Source organism: Bufo bufo, chromosome 4 (assembly GCF_905171765.1).
Source record: "Bufo bufo chromosome 4, aBufBuf1.1, whole genome shotgun sequence".
NCBI lineage: Eukaryota > Metazoa > Chordata > Amphibia > Anura > Bufonidae > Bufo > Bufo bufo.
The window spans coordinates 90,355,414-90,365,179 of record NC_053392.1 but is presented as its reverse complement, the minus strand read 5'-3'; positions in this window follow the sequence as shown (position 1 = coordinate 90,365,179).

Genomic DNA, 9,766 nt, shown 5'->3' with positions numbered 1-9,766 from the left:
TCTGTCTGACTTGCCTATCAAGGAGTCTGAGGACCCCTTTCCATGGTGATCAAGACTGCCACTGGATATATTTACCAGTCCAATGATCTGTAAGATGAGTTATAATGCAACCTGTAGACAGTACTATGAACTTAGAGAGGTACGTAGAGGTATTTTTTAATATTAGTCTGGAGTTGACCTCTACAAAGGGAATGGAGTGAAGGTAAGGATTGGGAGACAACCGTTCCCAATGTATTAATCTGTAGATGGCTACTATCTGTTTCTTTCATTGGACGAGCACAATTTATGATAGTATAGAAGATCAGCTGTACATTTCTATGGCACCAGACCATTATGGTTAGAGAGTTGAAACAAAGTTTCTGGGCCCCAAGACAAAATATGCACCAAGGCTCTTCTAACTCCAAATCAATGGACCCCCACAAGCACCAGGACCCAATTATTACTGCAACCTTCGCACCTCTCTTTTTTTTAATAAACTATATTTTGAGTTTAAAATTTCTCCATTATCCTTTATTAGGTAGAGCTGTTTTGATATATACCGTATTTTCCGGCGTATAAGACGACCGGGCGTATAAGACGACCCCCAACTTTTCCATTTAAAATAAAGGTTTTGGGCTATACTCGCCATATAAGACTACCTCTGAATGCCCAGCCCTCCCGGTCTTCAAGACAATCTTCTCCAGTCCAGGGAACTGACTGGGATCTGTGGATGGCACTGTTATGAGGAGGGGGATCTGTGAATGGCACTGTTATGGGGAGGGGGATCTGTGGATGACACTGCTATGGGGGGGATCTATGGATGACACTATATAGCATCTTATGCTATATGTGTCATCCACAGATCCACCCCATGACAGTGTCATCCACAGATCCCCCTCCCCATAACAGTGCCACCCACAGATCCCCCTAAACAGTGCCATCCACAGATCCCCCCCTAAACAGTGCCATCCACAGATCCCCCCTAAACAGTGCCATCCACAGATCCCCCCTAAACAGTGCCATCCACAGATCCCCCTAAACAGTGCCATCCACAGATCCCCCCTAAACAGTGCCATCCACAGATGTCCCTAAACAGTGTCATCCACAGATCCCCCCCTAAACAGTGCCATCCACAGATACACCCCTAAACAGTGCCATCCACAGATACCCCCCCTAAACAGTGCCATCCACAGATCCCCCCTAAACAGTGCCATCCACAGATCCCCCCTCCCCTAAACAGTTCCATCCACAGATCCCCCCCTAAACCGTGCCATCCACTGATCCCCCTCCCCAACTCTCACAGGAGTACATTTATAAACTGTAATCCATAACTTTAAATTTAATCATCACTCATCTCATTACTAGGATACCTTATTCTCAGCTCTGGTAACAGCAGGCAGTGCGGGCGGCGCTCACTCACTGACGCCACGCGCATGCGCCGCCTAGTGGGAGGAGCAGGCACGTGACATCAGTGAGTGAGCGCAGCCCCCCGCACTGCCTGCTGTTACCGGAGCTGAGAGTAAGGTATCCTAAAGAGATGAGCGATGATTAAAGTTAAAGTTACTGATTACAGTTTATAAATGTACTCCTGTGAGCGGTGTGGCCCTGTATATTCTAACCCCCAGGAAAGCATCCCCGTCACCATGGGAATGCCTGGGGGTTAGAATATACCATCGGATTTGAGTATACCCGGCGTATAAGACGACCCCCGACTTTTGAAAATAATTTCTAGTGTTAGAAAGTCATCTTATGCGCTGGAAAATACGGTACCCTGTAAAATAAACAGTACAGATAAGAAAAGATAAGATGCCTTTATTGTCACTGTACAATACAATGAATACAATGTACAATACAATGAAATGTTGTTTGGAGCAATCCTAGATGCCATGGACAGAGGAACAAGAACTGACATTTAAATTAAAGTATTACAAAAGAAATAAAGAAACACATTGCACAGCATATCTGTTCACAGAATATATATACAGTATATATATATATATATATATATATATATATATATATATATATATAGCAAGAGCAAAGTAGGAAGTGCTTATGTATATATATACACACTGATCAGACACCACTGCAGACAAGAGATCATCATGGGTTCACGAATGCAGCAGTCACTTTCAGTCTGTGGTAGTTTCTATCCTTGGAAGGGGCAATAGTCTCTGAGCATTTAGGAGACTGATTGCTTTGGGGTAAAAGCTGTTCTTCAGCCTAGTGGTGCGGGCATGTAGGGCTCTAAGACGCCTACCAGAGGGTAGTGGAGTGAAAAGGCTGTGGCCGGGGTGAGTTGGATCCCCGCAGATAATCTTTGCCCTGTTGCTGCAGCGAGCAGTGAAGATGTCATCCAGTGATGGTAACTGAGTACCAGTGATTCTTCCAGCCATTCTGATGATGCGCTTGAGGGTCTTCTTGTCCTCAGAAGAGCAGCCAGTGAACCACACTGTAATGCAGTATGTGATAACAGATTCTATGGTGCACCTGTAAAAATTGACTAGCAGCTGTTTTAGGAGTTGTGCTTTCTTCAGACTCCTCAGAAAATGAAGCCTCTGAAGGCATTTTTTGGTAATTTTGGTTGTGTTTTTTATCCATGACAGGTCCTGACTAGGGATGAGCGAACCCGAACTGTATAGTTCGGGTTCGTACCGAATTTTGGGGTGTCCGTGACACGGACCCGAACCCGAGCATTTTCGTAAAAGTCCGGGTTCGAGTTCGGTGTTCGGCGCTTTCTTGGCGCTTTTTGAAAGGCTGCAAAGCAGCCAATCAACAAGCATCATACTACTTGCCCCAAGAGGCCATCACAGCCATGCCTACTATTGACATGGCTGTGATTGGCCAGTGCAGCATGTGACCCAGCCTCTATATAAGCTTGGGTCACGTAGCGCTGCACGTCACTCTGCTGATACAAGTGTAGGGAGAGGTTGCAGCTGCGTCGTTAGTGCGAGATTAGGCAGTGATTAACTCCTCCAAAAGACTTCATTCAGTGATCGATCTACAGCTGTGGATCATTGAACTGCTGATATTCAATTGCTCACTGTTTTTAGGCTGCCCAGAGCGTTTTTCAGTCACTTTTTTCTGGGGTGATCGGCGGCCATTTTGTGGCTTGTGGTGCGCCAGCACAAGCTGCTACCAAGTACATTTAACCATCAATAGTGTGGTTATTTTTTGCTATATCCTACATCAGGGTCAAGCTGTCATCAAGTGCATTTAACCATCAATAGTGTGGTTATTTTTTGGCCATATACTACATCAGGGGCAAGCTGAGCCTGTCACCAAGTGCATTTAACCATCAATAGTGTGGTTATTTTTTGCTATATCCTACATCAGGGTCAAGCTGTCATCAAGTGCATTTAACCATCAATAGTGTGGTTATTTTTTGGCCATATACTACATCAGGGGCAAGCTGAGCCTGTCACCAAGTGCATTTAACCATCAATAGCGTGGTTATTTTTTGGCCATATACTACATCAGGGGCAAGCTGAGCCTTTCACCCAAGTGCATTTAAATAAATCACTGAAGAAAATGCACCAAAAGGATATGTCACTGACTAAACTAGCTGGTCATACAAGCAGATATTAAAAGCTGAGACTTTCGCCAATATGTTCCTGTCAGGAAGATATCGGAGCCCATCATTGCACCACGTCACGGTCACTCAGCATGGCAAAGGGTCCTACCACTACGCTAACTGTGGTGTGAACACGGTCTGAAGGTGATGTGTGATCCAGCTCACAGCCCAGCCTGCACACAAATGCCTAGCAGGACAGCCAGTGCAATGTGAACAAAGCAGGACCGTGAGCCCCACCCATATCAGACCATGTGATGAAGGATTCCAGGTGCAAAGGAATGTTCAATTGCCAGATGAAGGCACATTCAAGACATATAAAACAAAATCACTGTAGAATTGCAGTGGCCAATATGGCGGAACTGCTCAGACCCCAAACACTGTAGCGTGTTTCTCATTGGGCGAGCAGTCCCATCGCATGTGAACCACAGAAATATCGTGGCAGATATGGAGGAGCTGTGATTTATATAATTGTATTTTCATCCGCACAATGCTCTGCCTGTGCAGGATGCTTTTGTGGTGCATGTGGACCGCGCTGGCGTCCTCCTTTGTATGCATTAAATGCTCGGGATGGTCGTTTGTTGCGGTCCACATGCGGTGGGACTGCTCCCCCAATGAGAAACACGCTACAGTGTTTGGGGTTTGAGCAGCTCCTCCATATCTGCCACGATATTTCTGTGGTTCACATGCGATGGGACTGCTCGCCCAATGAGAAACACGCTACAGTGTTTGGGGTCTGAGCAGTTCCGCCATATTGGCCACTGCAATTCTACAGTGATTTTGTTTTATATGTCTTGAATGTGCCTTCATCTGGCAATTGAACATTCCTTTGCACCTGGAATCCTTCATCACATGGTCTGATATGGGTGGGGCTCACGGTCCTGCTTTGTTCACATTGCACTGGCTGTCCTGCTAGGCATTTGTGTGCAGGCTGGGCTGTGAGCTGGATCACATCACCTTCAGACCGTGTTCACACCACAGTTAGCGTAGTGGTAGGACCCTTTGCCATGCTGAGTGACCGTGACGTGGTGCAATGATGGGCTCCGATATCTTCCTGACAGGAACATATTGGCGAAAGTCTCAGCTTTTAATATCTGCTTGTATGACCAGCTAGTTTAGTCAGTGACATATCCTTTTGGTGCATTTTCTTCAGTGATTTATATAATTGTATTTTCATCCGCTCAATGCTCTGCCTGTGCAGGATGCTTTTGTGGTGCATGTGGACCGCGCTGGCGTCCTCCCAAGTGCATTTAACCATCAATAGTATGGTTATTTTTTGGCCATATACTACATCAGGGGCAAGCTGAGCCTGTCACCCAAGTGCATTTAACCATCAATAGTGTGGTTATTTTTTGGCTATATCCTACATCAGGGTCAAGCTGTCATCAAGTGCATTTAACCATCAATAGAGTGGTTATTTTTTGGCCATATACTACATCAGGGGCAAGTTGAGCCTGTCACCCAGCGCCTAAAAAATAGGCCTCACATTTATATTTATCCAAATCTGTCATTACTGTTTTAGCAGGTCAAGTTATTTAGTGTCCGTCAAAGCACAGTTTTTGTTCTGGGTTGAAATACAATTCCCAATTTTGCAATTCTCAAAATTAGTGGTTTTTGCTGTATCAGGCCTACTTTAAATCTATCCCTAAAAGGGTATATTAGATTCAAGGTGCTGATAGGGTAATTCTCAAGAACTTCACACACACGCTACAGTGCAGATCCAAGTCTAATTCTGTGATTAAACGTATACCTCTCACCTAGCGCCTAAAAAATAGGCCTCACATTTATATTCATCCAAATCTGTCATTACTGTTTTAGCTGGTCAAGTTATTTAGTGTCCGTCAAAGCACAGTTTTTGTTCTGGGTTGAAATACAATTCCTAATTTTGCAATTCTCAAAATTAGTGGTTTCTGCTGTATCAGGCCTACTTTAAATCTATCCCTAAAAGGGTATATTAGATTCAAGGTGCTGATAGGGTAATTCTCAAGAACTTCACACACACGCTGCAGTGCAGATCCAAGTCTAATTCTGTCCGTAAACGTATACCTGTCACCCAGCGCCTAAATAATAGGCCTCAAATTTATATTCAGCTAAATCTGTCATTACTGGTGTGCCTTTATTAGTGTAATACGGTACCTAAATAGATAGCCAGATAGTGTTAGGTGTCTGTAAAAATAGGCCTGAATTTGAATTCAATACATTGGCCCAAATAATATTTTTCTTATTGTGGTGAACGGTAACAATGAGGAAAACAACTAGTAAGGGACGCGGACATGGTCATGGTGGTGTTAGTGGACCCTCTGGTGCTGGGAGAGGACTTGGCCGTTCTGCCACAGCCACACGTCCTAGTGTACCAACTACCTCAGGTCCCAGTAGCCGCCAGAATTTACAGCCATATTTGGTGGGGCCCAATGCCGTTCTAAGGATGGTAAGGCCTGAGCAGGTACAGGCATTAGTCAATTGGGTGGCCGAAAGTGCATCCAGCACGTTCACATTATCTCCCACCCAGTATTCTGCAGAAAGCGCACAGATGGCGCATGAAAACCAAGCCCATCAGTCTGTCACATCACCCCCATGCATATCAGGGAAACTGTCTGAGCCTCAAGTTATGCAGCAGTCTCTTATGCTGTTTGAAGACTCTGCTGGCAGGGTTTCCCAAGGGCATCCACCTAGCCCTTCCCCAGCGGTGGAAGAGATAGAATGCACTAACGCACAACCACTTATGTTTCCTGATGATGAGGACATGGGAATACCACCTCAGCACGTCTCTGATGATGACGAAACACAGGTGCCAACTGCTGCGTCTTTCTGCAGTGTGCAGACTGAACAGGAGGTCAGGGAGGAAGACTGGGTGGAAGACGATGCAGGGGACGATGAGGTCCTAGACCCCACATGGAATGAAGGTCGTGCCACTGACTTTTAGAATTCGGAGGAAGAGTCAGTGGTGAGACCGAGCCAACAGCGTAGCAAAAGACAAAGAGGGAGCAGTGGGCAAAAGCAGAACACCCGCCGCCAAGAGACTCCGCCTGCTACTGACAGCCGCCATCTGGGACCGAGCACCCCAAAGGCAGCTTCAAGGAGTTCCCTGACATGGCACTTCTTCAAACAATGTGCTGACGACAAGACCCGAGTGGTTTGCACGCTGTGCCATCAGAGCCTGAAGCGAGGCATTAACGTTCTGAACCTTAGCACAACCTGCATGACCAGGCACCTGCATGCAAAGCATGAACTGCAGTGGAGTAAGCACCTTAAAAACAAGGAAGTCACTCAGGCTCCCCCTGCTACCTCTTCTGCTGCTGCCGCCTCAGCCTCTTCTGCTGCTGCCGCCACCTCGGCCTCTTCCTCCGCCTCTGGAGGAACGTTGGCACCTGCCGCCCAGCAAACATGGGATGTACCACCAACACCACCACCTGCGTCACCAAGCATCTCAACCATGTCACACGGCAGCGTTCAGCTCTCCATCTCACAAACATTTGAGAGAAAGCGTAAATTCCCACCTAGCCACCCTCGATCCCTGGCCCTGAATGCCAGCATTTCTAAACTACTGGCCTATGAAATGCTGTCATTTACACTGGTGGACACAGACAGCTTCAAACAGCTCATGTCGCTTGCTGTCCCACAGTATGTTGTTCCCAGCCGGCACTACTTCTCCAAGAGAGCCGTGCCTTCCCTGCACAACCAAGTATCCGATAAAATAAAGTGTGCACTGCGCAACGCCATCTGTGGCAAGGTCCACCTAACCACAGATACGTGGACCAGTAAGCACGGCCAGGGACGCTATATCTCCCTAACTGCACACTGGGTAAATGTAGTGGCGCACGTCCTTCCACCGCCAAGGATCGCAGGGCAACATTCTTTGCCTCCTGTCTCCTCCTCCTCCTACTCAGCTTCCTCCTCCTCTTCTTCCACCTGCTCATCCAGTCAGCCACACACCTTCACCACCAACTTCAGCACAGCCCGGAGTAAATGTCAGCAGGCCGTTCTGAAACTCATATGTTTGGGGGACAGGCCCCACACCGCACAGGAGTTGTGGGGGGTATAGAACAACAGACCGACGAGTGGTTGCTGCCTCAAGCCCGGCCTGGTGGTGTGCGATAATGGGCGAAATCTCGTTGCAGCTCTGGGACTAGCCGGTTTGACGCACATCCCTTGCCTGGCGCATGTGCTGAATTTGGTGGTGCAGAAGTTCATTCACAACTACCCCGACATGTCAGAGCTGCTGCATAAAGTGCGGGCCGTCTGTTCGCGCTTCCGGCGTTCACATCCTGCCGCTGCTCGCCTGTCTGCGCTACAGCGTAACTTCGGCCTTCCCGCTCACCGCCTCATATGCGACGTGCCCACCAGGTGGAACTCCACCTTGCACATGCTGGACAGACTGTGCAAGCAGCAGCAGGCCATAGTGGAGTTTCAGCTGCACCACGCACGGGTCAGTCGCACTGCAGAACAGCACCACTTCACCACCAATGACTGGGCCTCCATGCGAGACCTGTGCGCCCTGTTGCGCTGTTTCGAGTACTCCACCAACATGGCCAGTGGCGATGACGCCGTTATCAGCGTTACAATACCACTTCTATGTCTCCTTGAGAAAACACTTAGGGCGATGATGGAAGAGGAGGTGGCCCAGGTGGAGGAGGAGGAAGAGGGGTCATTTTTAGCACTTTCAGGCCAGTCTCTTCAAAGTGACTCAGAGGGAGGTTTTTTGCAACAGCAGAGGCCAGGTACAAATGTGGCCAGACAGGGCCCACTACTGGAGGATGAGGAGGACGAGGATGAGGAGGAGGTGGAGGAGGATGAGGATGAAGCAGGTTCACAGCGGGCTGGCACCCAACGCAGCTCGGGCCCATCACTGGTGCTTGTCCTTACCTCTGGGCAGCCTGGCACACATGAGCGACTACATGCTGCAGTGCCTGCGCAACGACAGCAGAGTTGCCCACATTTTAACGTGTGCGGACTACTGGATTGCCACCCTGCTGGATCCACGGTACAAAGACAATGTGCCCACCTTACTTCATGCACTGGAGCGTGATAGTAAGATGCGCGAGTACAAGCGCACGTTGGTAGACGCGCTACTGAGAGCATTCCCAAATGTCACAGGGGAAAAAGTGGAAGCCCAAGGCGAAGGCAGAGGAGGAGCAAGAGGTCGTCAACGCAGCTGTGTCACGGCCAGCTCCTCTGAGGGCAGGGTTAGCATGGCAGAGATGTGGAAAAGTTTTGTAACCACGCCACAGCTAACTGCACCACCACCTGATACGGAACGTGTTAGCAGGAGGCAACATTTCAATAACATTGTGGAACAGTACCTGTGCACACCCCTCCACGTACTGACTGATGGTTCAGCCCCATTCAACTTCTGGGTCTCCAAATTGTCCACCTGGCCAGAGCTAGCCTTTTATGCCTTGGAGGTGCTGGCCTGCCCGGCGGCCAGCGTTTTGTCTGAACGTGTATTCAGCACGGCAGGGGGCGTCATTACAGACAAACGCAGCCGCCTGTCTTCAGCCAATGTGGACAAGCTGACGTTCATAAAAATGAACCAGGCATGGATCCCACAGGACCTGTCCATCCCTTGTGCAGATTAGACATTAACTACCTCCCCTTAACAATATATTATTGTACTCCAGGGCACTTCCTCATTCAATCCTATTTTTATTTTACCATTATATTGCGGGGCAACCCAAAGTTGAATGAACCTCTCCTCTGTCTGGGTGCCGGGGCCTAAAAATATCTGACAGTGGCCTGTTCCAGTGGTGGGTGACATGAAGCCTGATTCTCTGCTATGACATGAAGACTGATTCTCTGCTGACATGATGCCTGACTCTCTGCTATGGGACCTCTCTCCTCTGTCTGGATGCCGGAGCCTAAAAATATCTGACAGTGGCCTGTTCCAGTGGTGGGTGACATGAAGCCTGATTCTCTGCTATGACATGAAGACTGATTCTCTGCTGACATGAAGCCATATTCTCTGCTATGGGACCTCTCTCCTCTGCCTGGGTGCCTGGGCCTAAATATGTGACAATGGACTGTTCCAGTGGTGGGTGACGTGAAGCCTGATTCTCTGCTATGACATGAAGACTGATTCTCTGCTGACATGAAGCCAGATTCTCTGCTATGGGACCTCTCTCCAATTGATATTGGTTAATTTTATTTATTTTATTTTTATTTTAATTCATTTCCCTATCCACATTTGTTTGCAGGGGATTTAACTACATTTTGCTGCCT